Below are 15,656 nucleotides of genomic sequence, written 5' to 3'. Positions count from 1 at the left end.
CCACTGATAATATTAGGGCCATGTCATAACGGACATGGTTTTCTTGTTAATTTTCGGGAAACCACACAATGCAGGGCAGTTCTGCATGATGCTCGTGTACCTAAATCCCTGATGTTTCCGTGTGCATCTCGCAGCAGCTGCGGAAGAAGATAAACAATAATAATAATTGATATTTGCTTGAACGGTAGCCGCGTTGGCCTGCAATCAGTCTGAAATCTTTAAATACCAACCAAAGAAAATTTCATTGAGCTCTTCTTTAACCACAAAAACATGGAGAATAATAACACTATGTAACACAATTTTTGTTCCTGGGTAGTAAGTGTTATTTCCTAATTGCTTATGCCTCAAAAGTCTAGAAAATGGCTATTATTCCCCACAAACTTTGCTTTTGTGACCAGGAAAGTGATATTTTGAAATTTACCTATTTCCAATGAGAAAACGGGCGAATCTGTGTCTTTTCGTTCACATATAGTCAGAAAAAACAACATATGAATCCAAATGAACATGTATTTACACTAAAGTAATAAAAAAATTACTACAAAAGATTTAGAAGTGAGTAGTTTTTCGAGATTTACGATTATACTGTAAATCGCTTTCACGAATCAGCCCCCAAATGTAGTCTCCACACTGTGTCTGTACAAAATTCAGAATTAATTAAAAACAAATAAATTATTTAGAAAATCTTAAATTGAATTGTAACTTATGCATGTCTTTTTTTAGCCTACATCTCTGACACTTTTGAAGGGCAATTCTGTTAAATTTATGACTCAAAATTACACTGTGTACCAATTTTGTTTTTTGGTTCCTGGGTAGTAAGTGTTATTTCCAAATTACTTATCCTTCAAAAGTATAGAAAATGGCTATTCCCCATAACATTTTGGGGTTTTATCACATTTTAAGCCATTATTCAGAAAAGTATTGCATTCAGTGCTTTTACTATTTTAAATGACCAGTGTTCAATACATTGTTACAGCCTTGCATGAGAGTGAGTAAATGATGAGAGAATTTTCATTGGCTGACACTTAATGCTTTCTCTCAGGATATTCCTCTGGGCACCACCCAGTTTCTGACAAACTCGGTAGCTATACAAACCAGACACTAAAACCCCATTCTGATCCAGACAATTTCTTTTCAATGCAGATCTGGGACCAGCTGCCCTTCTGCCAACTACATACATGATCTTAGATCAGACCAAAGATTCACTCTCTACCAAGGCCTAAGGAAATGAAAAAGAGAAGGAGAGGAAGACTTGGTAAGATGTCTCCTGAAAAGCTATACTTTGAAGTGTAATGGAGAGCATTAGATACTTTCAGGTGTAATAAACTTGAGCCAAATGTATCGACAACAGCAAATGCCTTCTGAAAGGCTTTTAACAATGTCTGCCAAACGTCTTTCTCTCTCTGTCCATCTCTTTCCCTCTCCTTATTTCTGCCCTCTCTCTCTCTCTTAGTGTTTCTCTCTATATCATCTCAAGTATTCTGCTTCTCTCCTTCCTCTCTCTCCCTCTCTCTCTTTTCCCCTCTCTCCCTTTTTATCACTCACTCATTCACTTTGCCTACCTCTCTTCTTATCTTTCTAAACATTCACTCCCAAGCATTATAAATCACTTAAGAAATATAACATGTACTGTATATATAATTATTTATGACTTCTATACTGCATATCAGCTATGAACTATACTCAGACCAAAGGAGACTTGACGTGTTCTGTCTTCATCTGCTGACAGAGGTTCATTTTGCTGACATATTACTCGATTCAACATCAATCACTTCAGAAATTAAAAAGTGAGTTACAGTTCAGAGAGTACATTTGAATACCGACACAGAAGCCCGTGCACCTTGGTGCTACAGCTGCTGATGGAATCAATAAAGCAGTGATGCACCTCTTTAAAAGCGGCACGTTAGCTGTCATAGAGGCCACTGAGTGGCGCTGATTCACTGTGCTTTGGGTTACTCTGGCATCCCTGGAGAGCACGCTCGGATCGAGTCAGCGCAGCAGAGCGCTCCAAACATTTGCCTTCAGCACCAGCAGTACCTGCGCAGAGCACGCGCCGTTTCGGTGTCCTCACTTCCACCGGTCTCAAAGGACAAACCGCGTGAAAAAAGCCGAACAGGATAAGATGTGGGGTGGTGGCTCAGTTACAAACCTCTGTATGATTTTAAACCAGAAGCGCAAGCGCTGAAATGAAGTTTCACGCCGCTCTCCGTTGAGTTGAGATGAAGATCTGAGAGACGCTGCAAGAGAAGGAACTTTGCGTCGCCTTGCACCCGGACGCCCTCCGGGGACATCGAGAGCTTTTAGAGGACTGGACTTGTCTTTTCTGCATTTGTGGTTTACTAACTCTCTCTGCAGGGGTAGAAAATAGTGGGGGTCCTTTGGTGCGGATTGTTGAAGCCTCTTCGGTTCTTGGAAGGAATAACTAATGTAATGGAAGGGCAATGAGACCCCTCTCTGCTCGGCAATAATCTGGACCACCGCACCAACAGGTATGCCGCTTTTACCGTTTGTAAGAGTCCACACTAACTGTGTATGCACGTTTTCTTAAATACAAATTTTTAACATCATAGAAATCCCTCAAATAAGGATAAGATGTTTTTTAGGTTCATAATGTGCCAACATGTCTAAGAAAAAACCTTTAGATTAGAAAATTAATGAGTATAGCAGCGGGAATAAAATGAAAGATATTTATCAGTGAGTCATATGTATTCTGAATATACATTATACAATGAAAAATAATATAAAGTATTAAATTTAACTTAAATATTTATTTTCCGAATTCACGGTATATGATGTAAAAGTCAGGCTCCCTTTGGTAAATCATCTTAGCCTGGGCGGAAGGTCTCCGGTCCCGGTTCACGTTGCATGGTGCCTGGCACGCGCATGATGCATCCAATATGCGCCATCACTCGCCCACATAGCCACCATCACAAATCCCATGTGCTCAAGTATATTGCGCGTGCTTCACAAATACTAGTAACTTTATAATTTTCGCTGTCTTTTTAATGTTCTAGTTGTAAATTGCACGAAAATGAGATAAGGTGTTTTTATAAATCCTCTGCATCACTTAAGGAGAGAGATGAAAGGCAGGAAAAATGTAATACTGCAGAATATGGCCATATGGTTTTGTATATGGAACTGTAATTTCCTCAGTAATTGCATTGCCTTGGCTGATGTGGTTTAGTGATATCACTCACTTCAGGCCACAGCATGCGTTTATTCTCCTAACAGAGCTGGTTATGTGTTCGCTATGAGTGAGGATGTTGTCAGGAGCACAAGGTTGAGGAACAAACTGATGCCCTACTGAGACTGGCTGCTGAAATAATCCTTTCTGAATCACAGCTGAATGTAGTAGTTTATTTGATTTGGCTCTGTTGTGGACTGGTCATGAATCTGAGCAAGTGGTTGAACCACAGCAGTGCACGTAGGACAGGCCTCACTTTACTGATACTCTCATTTCAGTCACTGGGTGCTTCTAAAAGCTGTTGCTGTTGAAAATGTAAATGGTTGAACAGCGGCAATATCAATAAAACAGTTACTCATTCAATCTTTTGAAGCATAAGATATGTTTATTTTATATGCATACATCCAAGTCATCACTAAAGTACCACAATGAAAAGTTTACAGCTATTATATGTACATCAATACATCAAACGCGACCTTCCTCCGATGCGTGGTGCCATTGTTTGCATTAGTAGCGGTTGTCATTCGACAAACAAACAGATACTCATACAGTCTTTTCAAGCACATAATATGTTTATTTTATGTAACAAACAGCCTAATTATCACCAAAGTACCACGATAACAGTTCACAGCTTGTAAATGCACATCCATAATATCTAAACGCGATCTTCCCATGCACGCAGCCACGTGTGCTTATTATTAGGTTAGATGTGCAGATGCGGTTTTCATTCACACAAACAGAAACTCAAACAGTCTTTACAGGCCTATATGTTTGGTTTCTGAAAAGGAAAGCCAAACTATCACAAAAGCACCACGGTAACAGTTAAAAACTTGTACACTCACAGTGAAAACATGCTGATCGAGTGTGATTATCCGATGCACGCAGTCACGTCTGTTACCTTAGCAATTGTCTCACACCACACACACACACACACACACACACACATACACATACACACACACATGTTGGGTTTTCATGTTTTATGAGGACTCTCCACAGACATAATGGTTTTTATATTGTACAAACTTTATATTCTATTGCCTAACCCTAACCCTAAACTAACCCTCACAGAAAACTTTCTGCATTTTTACATTTTCAAAAAACATCATTTAGTATGATTTATAAGCTGTTTTCCTCATGGGGACCAAGTGATTGTCCCCAAAATGTCAAAAATTTCAGGTTTTACAACCCTTGTGGGACATTTTGTCCCCACAATGTCGGGAATACTGGACACACACACACACACACACACAAAATGTCTGAGAATGTCAAACAGTGCATATATGCAAACCAGACTGCTGAAATTATTTGTTCATTTGATTTTACAGCTATAAAAACTAAATAAATAAAACAAATATAGTACAGTAGACAATCCATATATTCACGTTTACTAATATTATATACAGTATTTTATTTTATGACAAGAAATCCAAAATTAAAATAAAATAAAAAATAATACGTCTACACTCTGACCCACTCTACCGGCTGTGCAGTGTCACGTGCAAAAATAACTCACTCCAGGGGGTACTGCAGAGGAATTTAGACCCTACTCATGAAAAAGTTAATGCTTAAACAAGGATTTGTTTGTGATGCTAATGGCTTTGTTTAAGCTGCTGGTCGATGCTTATCAACTAGCAGCTTAAACAAATTTTTAAGCTCATTACCAACATCCTACACGAAAACTCCATGTGTATGCATGTTTATAATGATGTTTGGCTGCATGACTGTGTGTGTTTTCACAGCCTACTAACTGTGACAAATAACTGTGCTGCTTGTTGGGATGGCTGATGTCTGGGTCAGACCTTGAATCTCGGGTTTCCGCAGCTGGTTTGGGTTTCACTTAAAATGATTTGAGTGTAGTCAGCTGACCAGACCCTGTTCATTCAGTATCTCTAATTTATGTAGTGTGCAGTGAATAATTCATCAAAGCATTCGCAAAGGACCACTGTGTAATTATGTTTGTCATTGTTTGTACAATATGGGAGTAATTCCCATAGCTCATGCTGCTGCCGTTTCTCTAGTCAAACAAGCTTAAAGATTGGCAGTGTTGGGTGTAATGCATTACTAAGTAATTAATTACTGTAATTAAATGACTTTTTCCATGAAAAAAGTAAAATAAGGTATTACTCGTCATTTTTTGTAATTTAATTACTGTTACTTTTGATGTAATTTCATTACATACTGTATAGACTATAGAACAATTCTGTATAAAAGTATAGTGAATTTAAAATACAAATTTAACTTCTGATGTTAAAGTTTATGTTTTTTAATTTAACGCTGCCCCCTTAAATTTTTTGGCCAGTTCATGAATAATTTATTTGATTTTATATGATTTATTTGAAAGAATTAAATTAAGTTTCAGGTCTATCCTTGTATTGTTCATCTGGTCGAGGCTGTAGTAAATAGTAATAAGTAATGCAATTACTTTTCAGACAGAGTAATTAGTACAGTAATCTAATTACACTGTAGAAGATGTAATTAGTAGTTAGTAATCAATTACTTTTTTAGAGTAGCTTACCCAACACTGACGATTGGTTTGTGTTTATGACTGGCTATTGTCTTGTTGATTGGTTTTTATTTAAACAGAAATGTTGTATATTTTCCAACAAATTGAGTCATGATTCACTCAGTGAGGTGATGATTGATTACTTTTATTTAATGTTTTTGGAGGGTCATGAAAAATGAGACCAAAAAAAATGGTTTCTTGACTTCTGAATATGGCATTAAGGTCTTAAAAGGAAGCTCTATCATATGAATAACTGAATTTTCAAGTAGATTAGTTTCGATCTATCAGATATCAGCTAATTCCATGATTTAAAAAGACAATATGGTGCCATCAAAGTATGGCAGGAAGTATGCTGCATTTATGGAGTTCTAAACAAAAGTTTACATCCGACCCCAACTACATCTCTATTTCTATTCACTTCTATAACGTATTACTATTATAGTCTTCATTAAAGGAATAGTTCATCCAAAAACGATAACTCACTCATCATTTACTGACCCTTATGTTGTCTTAAACTCGTATGACTTTCTTCTGCAGGACACAAACGAAGATATTTTGATGGAGACATGAATTGAGTATATCCATGCAATGAAAGTCAATAGGGGCCAACACTTCCAAGCTCCAAAAAGGACATGAAGATAGCATAAATGTAATCCATAAAACTCAAGTGGTCTAATCCATGTCTTCTGAAGTAATTTGAGCGCATTTTGGTCTGTTCTCACTGGGGATGCTGCGGTGTGACCGTTTTTACGATTATTTGCACATATTCTTATTATCAACAGCACTGATGCAAAAATGCATATCATATAACAAATGAATGTCTAAGTGGATGTATTTCTGTGGGATATGTGGATGCTAAGGGCAGCCCTACAATAAGAAAACTGATAAATACACATAAAAATAAATAGGAGGTAATAAGAGATGCTCCAGTCTAGTGCACGACACTGCTTATGCGCATCCCGAGCTCAGTGATGAGCTTCAGTGTAACCGGAGTGCTTCAAAAGTGCGTAGGCTAAATGTAAGATTAATATGAGTGCGTATGGCATCCAACAGTTTTTTCTTCTGCATCAATTTATTAAAGCAATCCATTGTCAACATAAAGAATCGGCTACAGACTATAAAAATACTGTCCACAGCACCTTACAAATAAACCTTTGGACTATGCATAATAACGGGAACATTGCTTTCTTCAGGTGATTTAAGTCTGATCATGACTAAAATTGACACTTATTGTTGAATGTGGTGAATTTGTACAGAAGCAATGCTTTAAATAATGAGAATGATTTAGACTTTTCAAGTTTACTCGCTTAAACATTACAAAAAGTGGCATCTTTAATTCATCACTTTAAAATCACCACAGCTGAATATATTAAACTTACTAGTTTGTTGTTGGATGACTAGTGGAGCATCCTGTCCCATTTGTTGGATGTGTATCTTTCTATGACTTCTGTCTGCTTGTTTCACATCCGTCATCTTCAGCCAGTCATTTAAATGCTGCCAAACAGCCAATTAAAGTCGCTTTTTTGATGGATATGAGTCTGGGATATCGAATTCCTCTGTTATATTTTGGAAGTCATGTGTTTAAGCTTCAGTTTCACATGAATTGAAAGTTAATGTTCAGTTTGCGACACCTGGCCATTAAAGCACCACGTGGCCACCGTCCATAACCATAGCAACAGCTGCCCTAACCACCCAGGTGCAAGCAAAATAGATTTTTTAAACCGAAAAACTCTTTTATATTATATATTTATAAATCATATATAATATTGAAACATGGATTCTAAATTCTTACGGTAAAATTAACCGTGACATTTTTAATCGTTGTTAATAGTAAAACTGTATAATCATAGCATCCCTAGTTCTCACCAAAAAACTTGTACCGCTTCAGAAGACATGGATAAAAAATTTGAGTCATATGGATTACCTTTATGTGTCCTTTATGTCCTGTTTGGAGCTTTGAGGTGTTGGTCCCTGTGACAGACCACTCCCAACCCCCTGTTCGATGCGTCCATCTGCAATATAAAAGGGAGAGAGAAGTCAGGATAGTGCAATAACGGCCCGCCGCAAAGTGCAGCTTTTACCTGTGTGAACACCTGCTGACACGGCTCTGTCCACTGGACCAGATCTGGTGCCCCTTTTTAGTAAGCAGGCTGGTGATGGTAAAATGATTAGTCACAAACCTGCAATAATAGCCAGCCAGCCCCAGGAACTGTCTCGCATCCTTTTTGGTCTTATGTCTTGGGCAGGCTGCAATCGCTGCGGTCTTATCAATTTGGGGCTGCACCTGCCCATGACCGAAGTGGAAGCCCAGATACTGTACTTCCACCCACCCAATTGCGCACTTCTTTGGGTTTTCTGTGAGTCCCGCCCGTCTCAACGACCTAAATAATGATGTCGTTGAGATAAGCAGCGTGCGGTCTGAAGATTTGGTCCATGAGCTGCTGAAATGTAGCCGGGGCCCTGAACAAACCGAACGGAAGCGTCATGAATTGGTGTAATCTGAACGGTGTGGAAAATGCTGTCTTTTCACGGGACATGGGAGTTAAGGGGATCTGCCAGTATCCCTTCATTAAACCCAGTGTCAAATAAAAGCAAGCCACACCTAACCAGTCGAGAAGCTTATCAATCTGAGGCATCAGGTACGCATCAAATTTAGACACCACATTAACTTCTATAATCCACACAGAACGGGACTGCATCGTCGCCCTTCAGAACCAAAACCACAGGGCTGGCCCAGTAACTGTGGGATTCTTCTATTACCCCCATATCCAGCATGGCCTTTAATTCTTCCCGAACCACTTTTTTTTTTGCTCGGGTAATCAGTAGGGACAACTACATACCACTACCCCTGGGGTCGTCTCGATATGGTGCTCAATGAGATTTGTATGACCAGGAAGAGGTGAGAACACGTCAGAGAATTCTCCTTGCAACTTGGCAACCTCCATGATTTGGGATGGTGAGAGGTGGTCTCCACAAGTGACTGGAGGTGACTCGATCGGTGTCTTTTAAGTTTACCTCCGGTCCAAGCTCCTCCCTCTTCAGAACCACCATCGCCAAATTTACAGGGACTGCCTCTCTCCATGGTTTTAGGAGGTTGAGGTGGTAAATATGACGTACTCCACCTCTATCTGTTCCTTTCACCTCATAATCGATTACCCCAAATCGCCATGTGACCTCAAAGGGTCCTTGCTACTTGGCGAGTAATTTAGAGCTCAATGTGGGGAGTAATACAAAGACTTTATTTCCCAGTGCTAAATTCCCATAGCCGAGTACCCCTATTATACAGCCGGCTTTGACGTTCATGAGCCTGGAGCAAAATCTCCTGTGTTAATTGCCCCAGTGTGTGGAGGTTTGCTCAAGAACATATTGAATTTAGTTTTTGCTGTTTGAAGGTCCCTCCTCCCAATTTTCCTGAAGGATGTCAAGCACGCCGTGCGGTCGATGCTGGTACAATAATTCAAATGGGGAGAACCCTGTGGAGGCTTGCGGGACCTCTCATACTGCAAATAATAAGGGCTCGAGCCACTTGTCCCAATTTCGAGCATCTTTGTGCACAAACATACGAATCATATCCTTTTTTTTGATTTTTGTAATTATTATTTTTTTTATTTTTCCCTTTTTCACCCAATTTGGAATGCCCAATTCCCAGTGCGCTTTTAAGTCCTTGTGATCGCGTAGTGATTCGCCTCAATCCGGGTGGCGGAGGATGAATCCCTTTTGCCTCCGTGTCTGAGACCATCAACCCGTGCATCTTATCACGTGGCTTGTTGAGCGCATTGCCATGGAGACATAGCGCGTGTGGAGGCTTCGCCATCCACCGCGGCATCCGCGCTCAACTCACCACGTGCCCCACCGAGAACGAACCACATTATAGCAACCACGAGGAGGTTACCCCATGTGACTCTACCCTCCCTAGCAACCGGGCCAATTTGGTTGCTTAGGAGACCTGGCTGGAGTGACTCAGCACGCCCTGGGATTCGAACTAGTGAACTAGCGAACTCCAGAGGTGTTAGGCAACGAATCATATTCTTTAGGGTCTGATTAAATCGTTCAACCAAGCCGTCTGTTTGGGGGTGGTAAACGCTGGTCCGAATCGATTTAATCCCCAATAATTTGTACAGTTCGCATAGTGTACGTGACATAAACGAAGTGCCCTGATCAGTGTGGATTTCTTTCGGAATCACCACTCGGGAGATAATCCTGAAGAGTGCCTCTGCAACACTTCACACTGAAATGTTGCACAGAGGCACTGCTTCCAGATATCGCGTTGCATAGTCCACCGGAACCAACACAAAGTGATGGCCGCATGCCGTCTGCTCTAATGGCCTGACGAGGTCCATATACAAATACGGATATGCGAGTACAATGTCTGGCTGGAGGCGCTGACCATCAATCACATTCATTTGAACAAAGGCGTGCGAAGGGTCTCGTCTCGCATCTGCTCAAGAGGGAAATCCCCTGCCGGGAATCCTCTAAGGGCTGGGGAAGCTGAGACTTCCCCCTCCCTTACGTCCTCCTGACGTGGAGCTGATGTAGACAGCCCTGGCACCGCTTCCCCAGCCAGCGAATCACACACCACACACCGAAACGTTTTGTTGCAGGACCCATCCACAAACATTCCGCTTAATAAAGTTGTAAATGCCAGCCAATTTGTATAGAAGATTAGTGGATGGAAGAGGCGGGGACTAAACGCAGCATCCACACTATGCTTTTGTCCCCGAAATGTAATAATGACTTTCACTACATGGTAATTTTGAATATATCCGTGCACACACCTTACATTCACCCGCTGGCTCGTATCCAAATCCTCAGATTGAACCAAGCTTTGGTGAATGGAGGTTTGATTACAACCTGAATCCACCATGGCTTGGTATGTACCCCCCTTAATTCTCTCAGGTATCTGGTATGCTCCTGCTCGATCAGGGGTACTAATTGTGAAAAGAGTCAATAACAGCTCTCAACTTAGTTCTACTCCTTTTGCACCAAAATGTTATAAAATGTTATCGGTATATCAGTAATGAAAGCTTAGTATTCTAGTATTGTTGCGTTGCTCGCTTTCTGTGTATCATTAATTAAAATTATTGTAATTGATGTATAATTCATGTTTTTATAATGTATTTATTTAAATTTTAATAACATTTGTGCAAATAAAATAATTCAGGAACACAGTTCTCAGCTGGACATGAAGCCTACATAAAGAATATGGCATGCAGTTGCTACACACAAAATAAATATCTTAATGTACATCTATTAATTGAAATAATCGCAGTTACAATATCAAGGGAATTCATTACCAATTGTCATAATCCTGCAGCCCTAGTATCTGTAGAATAGATGACATGTTTGATTTAGTTTGCAGGTGTGGTGTGGTTTAGTTGATAGTGGTTTATTTTGATTGGTGTGGTCTAAGGTGAGGTGAGGCAAAATTTTTCATGCATTAGCTCGGGTCTTTAGTGACCCGGGACTTCCCACCCCCTGTACCTCATCCAATTTTTGGAGTTTTGCCCACACCTCTTTAGTGTTCCTCAATCTTTCTCTTATAAATAGTGTTACACACACACACACACACACACACACACACACACACACACACACACACACACAAACTTGTTTTTATATCATTGTGGGAACTCTCCATAGACTTCCATGCATTTTATGGATTTTATACTGATCTAACGATAATTTCTATCCCCTACCCCTAAACTTAACCCTCACAGAAAACTTTTTGCATTTTTACATTTTCAAATACTGTTTCAAAAAAACATCATTTAGTATGTTTAATAAGCCATTTCCCTTGTGGGGACTGCTGGCTGGTCCCCACAATATAGGTGATCTCATGTTTTACTATCCTTGTGGGGACATTTGGTCCCCACAGTGTAGTATAAACATGTACACACACACACACACACACACACAAACAAAAAACAAAACAAATTGCGTACACAGATAAATAAATAATATAAAATAATAAATAATGGCTTAAGTACAAAAAGGATATAGTGTCATTAGAGACCCTAGGTACGTAATAGTGTCTTTTTGTTTTTGTTTTTTGGCACTTCCATAAATTATATATTTTTATTATTTTATATCTATATAAGTTTACTATCACAGGATATCTATTTCTTTGTTTATTACAAGAGAACTATAATCAAACAAATGACAATGTTCTGTGTAACAATGGTGAATTATCAGTATCACGTACGCATGTTCACAAACATTATACATGCTATTTGTTACTCAAGGTGGTGCTGTTGTTTCATTGATTGACATTTTTTATGTTTGACATTGCTATTTGATGAAGAAACAACATGGAATAAAACTGTAGCAAGTACAACACATGAACAGCATGATATAAATATTGTCATTTGGGTTTACTACTGAAATTATGTAAGTTGTACATCTATTTAGACTCAGTAAGTGCCTGAGAAAATACTTTTACTACTGTGTGGATTATGTGTATTTTATGTGTAGCTTATGTGTTACTTTTGTGTTATGTGCAGTTTAATATGTGTTTGACAGCCAGTTGTGTCCTAAGAAATTTCAGTGTGAAAGTAATTTATACTGTATATTTTATTCTATTATTTTCTATTTGTCTTGAGAATACTTTTTACACTAGCTGGGCATTTTTTAGATCCATTTGTGATAGATATACATGCCGGGTTTCAAAAGACTGTGCAGTACTGTACTGTACAGTACTTTGCAAAAGATTTAGGCACTTGTGAAAAGTGAGGATTTCTTAAAAAAATAGTGACATAAATAGTTTTCATTAATCAATTAACATCATACAAAGTCCAGTAAACAAAAAAATAGCTAAATCAATATTTGGTGTGAACACTTTTGCCTTCAAAACAGCACCAATTCTCCTACTTTCACCTGGACACAGTTTTTCTTGGTTGATGGCAGACAGGATGTTCCAAGCGTCTTGGAGAATTCGCCACAGTTCTTTTATTTATTTAGGCTGTCTCAATTACTTCTATCTCTTCATGTAATCCCAGACTGACTCGATGTTCAGTGGGGGGCTCTGTGAGGGCCATGCCATCTGTTGCAGGGCTCCCTGTTCTTCTATTCTATTTGCAAAAGGAATGTTTGGGAGTATAAAATGTATATTTCCTATTGACACACTAAAGTAGCAGATATAAATAACCACCTTAAGACAAATGTTTTTGTGAAACATCTTATGTGCCTAAGACTTGTGCACAGTAGTGTATGTAATAGTGTTTGGTGAAATTCCCATGCAATTAAGGGTTAATCAACCTGTAAATGTTGAGTTTGTAAGTTTGTATCCCCTGATGTACCTTCAAAAACTATGTCAAAAGAATACAATATTAAAATGTATGCAAATTGCACCAGATATAACCTGTGTCAAAATCTAAATGCACAGTTCTGTGTTTGGAAAGTTCCATAACTGGGAAGAAAGAAAGAACAGTTTTAAACTTCTGAATATTTTCAGGAAGAACGCTTCATGTGTCTCATATTGGTGATTTTCATTAAATTACACTGAGTGCAGCTGAGCTGTTTGCCAAAGTGTTGATTAATGAGAGAATGATAAAACACTAGACGGGTGAAATCTGCACCTTCACAAAAAAAATTTTTTTTTGTCCCAATCCCTTTCTACATTCTGATTCCAACTTGTGGAATCAAGCAGATGTGATCTCCCAGGGAAGAAATAAGCACAGTAAGGAGACCTCCTGAAAAACAATGACCATTGCTCTACTCATTTTTAAATCTCACCACATCCCAGTGTTCACCAGCAAAGACCTCTGCTGAAAAACAAGAGAAAGAACACTTTATTACTGCAGTCCCCATCATTTCACCCTCCTTTCTTTCATTCAGTCATCATTTCTTTCTCACAGAACAAAATTAACATCACCATTATGACAGCCTCTGCAGGACAATAACGAGATAGTGAGAAAGAAATTAATAGAGAGTGAGTGACCCTCAGTGTTTCCTGAGGTGAAGCGTTTAAATGGAGAACTTGCTCGGGATGAACTGGATGAAGAGGTTGTAAGCATGTGTGTTTGGAAGCATGAATGTGAGTATGTATGTTTAAGTATGTATTTGATAGCATCTTTAGTGTGATATAGAGAAATAAGTGTTAACAGGTACATAATGGTATAAACAATCGAAGAAAAAATCGATGAAGCAGGAGACTTTAGTAAAATCTCCATTTAATCTCCATTTAATCTCATTAATGTGGAGAAGAAATACATTGAAACATTGAAGAGATCTCAATTAGTGATTTTATTGTCTTGCAAGTACAAAACGGCATGAGTGATTGTGTGCACTTCAGAAATCCTCTGTAAAAATCATGAACACTCACTGTTACTATTAGCCTTCCACTGCTGTGGAGCTTTGAGCCTGCTGTGTGAGTCATGTCTTGATCACGGTGAGACAGCACACCTTGCATAAGATTGCTCCACTCCTAAAGCTGTCAAGTGCGTTATCACTGGACGCATCTGTATACCAGTGTGTTTGTGTGTGAGATGCCTGAGCGGGTTTGTGGATGTGGTGCTTCTGGCTGAGTTTCGCTCTGTGGGTTCCTGGTGTCATGAAGGCAGATCTCGGTTGTCAGAATTCAGGCAAAACAAGCACCTTTGAGCCTTATTACTTATTATTTAACTTTAACATTAGTCTTCTTGTGTTTTTGGTGATTCACATTCTTCATGCATACACCACCTGCTGGGCAGGAAGGAGAATTTCGAGTAAAAATGGACTTAAATATTGATCTGTTTCTCACTCACACCTATCATATCACTTCTGAAGATATGGATTTAACCACTGGAGTCAGTTGGTTTTGGGTGAGAACAGTCCAAAATATAACTTATTTTTCACTGTACACCTTGCCATTGCAGTCTCTAGGCACGATCATGATTTCAAGCTCGATTACCCTTTCTGTAGTGCCATCTAGCCTCTGTGCATGCTTCAAGCACTAAGTGTAATCGAGGTTGAAATCATGATCATGCCTAGAGACTGCTGTCAAGATGTACAGTGAAAAAGAAGTTATATTTTGGTCAGTTCTCACCCAGTACCAACTGGATCACTTCAGAAGTCATGGATTAAACCACTGGAGTTATGTGGATTACTTTTATGCTGACTTTATCTCCTTTTTGGAGCTTCAAAGGCCTGATCACCATTCACTTGTATGGACCTACAGAGCTGAAATATTCTTCTAAAATCTTTGAGTTCAGCAGCAGTAAGAAACATCTGGGATGGCATGAGGGTGAGTAAATGATCAGAGAATGTTCATTTTTGGGTGAACTAACTCTTTAAACAGCACAGTCTTCTGGACCGTAATGTACTGTATATATACAGTTGTGCTCAAAAGTTTGCATACCCTTGGAGAATTGGTAATATATGTCCACCCTGCCCTGAGCCCTCGCAGCTTGATGACTGGTTCCTGGGCTCAGAGCGCCGCTCACAGCCGTGCCCCACCATTCTTCCCAGAAATGCATAAGGAGCTCACGAAGTCATGGCAGGCACCTTATACTGCCCGGATCCGGCTTCAGAGCTTCTCCGCTCTCACTACCTTCGACAGTGGGACGGCCAGGGAGTACAGGGAGATTCCTCAGGTGGATAAGGCGGTTGCGGTGCACTTGTGCCCGCAAAACGCCGCCACCTGGCAGAATCGCCTGAGACTCCCGTCCACGGCCTGTAAGTCTACGTCGTCCCTGACGGCTAAGGCTTACGGTGCCACTGGACAGGCCGCCTCTGCCCTGCATTCCATGGCCCTCCTGCAAGTCCACCAGGCCAAGGCATTGAGAGAGCTAGACAAGGGTAGTCCTGACCCGAGAGTGATGCAGGAGCTCTGCTCGGCGACCGACTTCGCCCTATGGGCGATGAAGGTCATTGCACGGGCTCTCAGGCAGGCGATGTCCACCATGGTGGTCCAGGAGCACCACCTATCGCTTAACCTGGTTGAGATGAAGGACGCCGACAAGGTTAATTTCCTTGATGCCCCCATCTCCCAGG

At 39.9% G+C, this 15,656-nt stretch overlaps 1 protein-coding gene across 2 annotated transcripts in view; it reads left to right on the top strand.

Moving 5' to 3' along the window:
- Positions 1–2,043: 2,043 nt before the first annotated feature.
- Positions 2,044–15,656, top strand: part of LOC127415308 (chemokine-like protein TAFA-2) — a 186,564-nt gene continuing 172,951 nt past the window's right edge. For both annotated transcript variants that reach the window (XM_051654019.1, XM_051654016.1), the window contains exon 1: positions 2,044–2,486. The gene's annotated coding sequence lies outside the window, so the exon portion shown is untranslated. The remainder of the gene's footprint in view (positions 2,487–15,656) is intronic.

The sequence above is a fragment of the Myxocyprinus asiaticus genome, chromosome 24 (assembly GCF_019703515.2).
Source record: "Myxocyprinus asiaticus isolate MX2 ecotype Aquarium Trade chromosome 24, UBuf_Myxa_2, whole genome shotgun sequence".
Classification (NCBI taxonomy): domain Eukaryota; kingdom Metazoa; phylum Chordata; class Actinopteri; order Cypriniformes; family Catostomidae; genus Myxocyprinus; species Myxocyprinus asiaticus.
This window is presented reverse-complemented; position numbering and strand designations above follow the sequence as displayed.